The sequence below is a fragment of the Peromyscus californicus genome, unplaced genomic scaffold, assembly GCF_007827085.1.
Source record: "Peromyscus californicus insignis strain IS unplaced genomic scaffold, ASM782708v3 Scaffold_6__1_contigs__length_162567912, whole genome shotgun sequence".
In the NCBI taxonomy this organism is placed as follows: Eukaryota; Metazoa; Chordata; class Mammalia; order Rodentia; family Cricetidae; genus Peromyscus; species Peromyscus californicus.
This window is the reverse complement of record NW_026294584.1, coordinates 113,162,166-113,165,206: the sequence shown is the minus strand read 5'-3', so window position 1 is coordinate 113,165,206 and position 3,041 is coordinate 113,162,166. Positions and strand designations below refer to the sequence as shown.

Below are 3,041 nucleotides of genomic sequence, written 5' to 3'. Positions count from 1 at the left end.
TAAATGCTAGTCAGTAGGGATGAAGCTTCTATTTGGGTACTAGTTTGATTTCTCCATATTTAAAGACATAAGGATGTGTTTTCTTCAGATCTTAGCAGGATGTTATAGAAGTGACCAATATTATTAGCAATAGCATGTGATGTTTGAGGGGGTCTATGTGACCCCTTTTGCCAATGACTCAAAAAGATGCAACCAGGCTTTGAAGACACCACTGTCCCCTGTCACCACCTACTACAGCTATGGTCAACCCCAGTGTTCCTCAACATATTGTGAGCCCCTGGGCCCTGTCTTCTTTGAGCTGTTTGCAGACAAATTTCCAGAGACAGCAGAAAACTTTCATGCTCTGAGCACTGGAGAGAAAGGATTTGTGTGTAAGGGTTTCTCCTTTCCCAGAATCATTCCAGGATTTATGTAGCAGGGTAGTGACTTCACATGCCATAATGGCACTGGTGGCAGATTCATCTATGGGGAAAATTTTGAAGATGAGAACTTCATCCTGAATCATACAGGTCCTGGTACTGTGTCCACGGCAAATGCTGGACCAAATGCAAATCACTCCCATTTTTTTGTCAGGACTGCTAAGATGGGGTGGCTGGATGGCAAACATGTGGTCTGTGGGAAAGTATAAGAAGGCATGAGCATCATGGAAGCCATGGAGTGTTTGTGGTCTAGAAATGGCAAGACCACCAAGAAGGTCACCATTTCAGACAGTGTGACAACTGTAATTCTTTTAACTTGCGGGCATCTTATCCACCAGACCATTCCTTCTGCGGCTCAGGGGAGCACCCCCAGCCCATCTGCTCACAATTTACCCTGTAATCTCTGCTCTCACTGAAATTCTTTGGGTTTCCATATTTTCCTCATTCCACTCCAAGTCTAGCTGTATTGCAGAGTTAAGTTGACAATTACGAATAAAAACTAAATAAGAAAAAAAACATGCAACCCATACCTGGTACTGTGGTCTTATTTTATAACATATGATATCTGTCTCCCCCATTATATACTAACTCCATTTAAATTCCTTTTATATATTTATATATTTTAGGAAGCCTCTACAGTAGTAGTTTCCATAAGGCCTTTCTTGGCCTTTAGTATTAATTATCCATATTCCCTTTTTAAATCTGACTTTCTCTTCTCCTCCCCATTCAACCTTCCAATTTTAGTTTCCCATTTATAACCCTGTGTTTCCCCTTGCGCATGTTTAGTAGGTGAATATGTACATGTGGGTGTGCATGCACATATATGCACACCCATGTAAAAGCAATAAGCCAACCTTGGGTTTGTACCTCAGGAGCCATTCCTCTTGGTTTTGGGGGACAGAGTCTCTCCTTGACCTGTAGTTTGCTGATCATGCTAGGCTGGACTGAGCTGGGAGGACCAGGGATCTACCTGTTTCTGCCCTTCCTGAACTGAGAATATAGATGTGTGCTGTCATGCCCAAAGTTTTTAAACATGTGTTCTACGGATCCTTGTACTTATGTGGCAAGTCTTTTAAAGATCCCTCTAGCCCACAACTAACATTTTTTTGGAGAATGAAGCTGAGTTCAGAAAGATCAATTATTTTCTCCAGGTTCTGCAGTAAATGAGGTATCTTTTAACCACAAACTACGTTTCTTCGAGGTATGGGACCTCAAACAGTGAAGGCAAAAAACCCAACCAACATTAAAATCTGAAGCTCTCATCCTGAGGGTTTCTTCCCTGTGTGAAAACGCATAGACTCCAAATAGAGTCACACTTTCTTTTAAGGGTTTATACTAACCAGTTTGGGGGTTTTATAGACTAATAATCTGCCAACATCTGCATAAACAACAACAGGGCCTTAGCCTGTAAATAAAAGAATGAATATTTTCTCAATTAGGAAAAATAAGTATATTATCTCAGAGTAACACACAGTCTGTTAAACTCAGTGTGGTTAGTATTATGGGAAGCTCAAGGAAACTGTTCTTATATTTTTCATTTTACGGTAAATATGTGAATGCCATGATTTGGACTATCATTATCATTCAGAACGTTTTTTGAGAATAGTGTCTTAGTTGCCTTCAACAAATTCTTTCTATTCAATTTTGGCAGATGTGTGTGTATGAATGTGTATGTGAGTGTTTGCACATGGGTGAGCATACAAGTGTGTATTCAGAACAGAACAAGGCTTCAGTACCTATGGCTAATGTACACCCGAATTGACGGCTTATCCGATACTATTATTGACTACATTTAACGGAAGTAGCTTAGTCTAATGTTCCCAGCTACATGCCGTGATCTAACCATCACATAACTGGGACCGAATCATTGATGGAATTTTAGTTCTTTCGTGACAGCGGCAGCAACAGCAAAGACAAAAGCAAGGATGCTGTAAGTCAAGTTTAGGAAACAGGACTTCATTATGAGGCCGCAAGACTGTAGCTAGAGTTTTCCTGCCTGGCCCACAGTCAGGACAAATCTCTGTCACCCGCCAGTCCCACAGCCTCTCAGACCCAACCAAGTAAACACAGAGACTTATATTGGTTACAAACTGTATGGCCGTGGCAGGCTTCTTGCTAACTGTTCTTACAGCTTAAATTAATCCATTTCCATTAATCTATACCTTGCCACATGGCTCATGGCTTACCGGCATCTTCACATGCTGTTTCTCATCATGGCGGCTGGCAGTGTCTCTGACTCAGCCTTCCACTATCCAGCTTTATTCTTCTCCTTGTCCCGCCTATACTTCCTGTCTGGCCACTGACCAATCAGTGATTTATTTATTGACCAATCAGCAACACATTTGCCATACAGAACATCCCACAGCACAAGACAGTTCATCTTCTACGCTTTACAGATGAGTGAATGAACTGTCTTACTGAACTTACACCCCAGGAAACCAGAATGAAATAGTATTTTCCCCTGCCTCTGATATGATAGAAATTTTCTCTCCTTTTCGCTGACCAGAGCACAAACATTCCTAGCAGTCCCCACCCGAAGTCTGGTGTCTATCCCTCCCACTGTGTCCCCTTCTACTCAAACTCCAGTGGGTTTTTTGTTTGTTTGATCGTTGGTTTGTTTTT

At 41.6% G+C, this 3,041-nt stretch overlaps 1 pseudogene; it reads left to right on the top strand.

The window, feature by feature from the left end:
• Positions 1-239: 239 nt before the first annotated feature.
• Positions 240-835, top strand: LOC128099725 (peptidyl-prolyl cis-trans isomerase A-like; annotated as a pseudogene).
• The last annotated feature ends 2,206 nt before the right edge of the window (positions 836-3,041 follow it).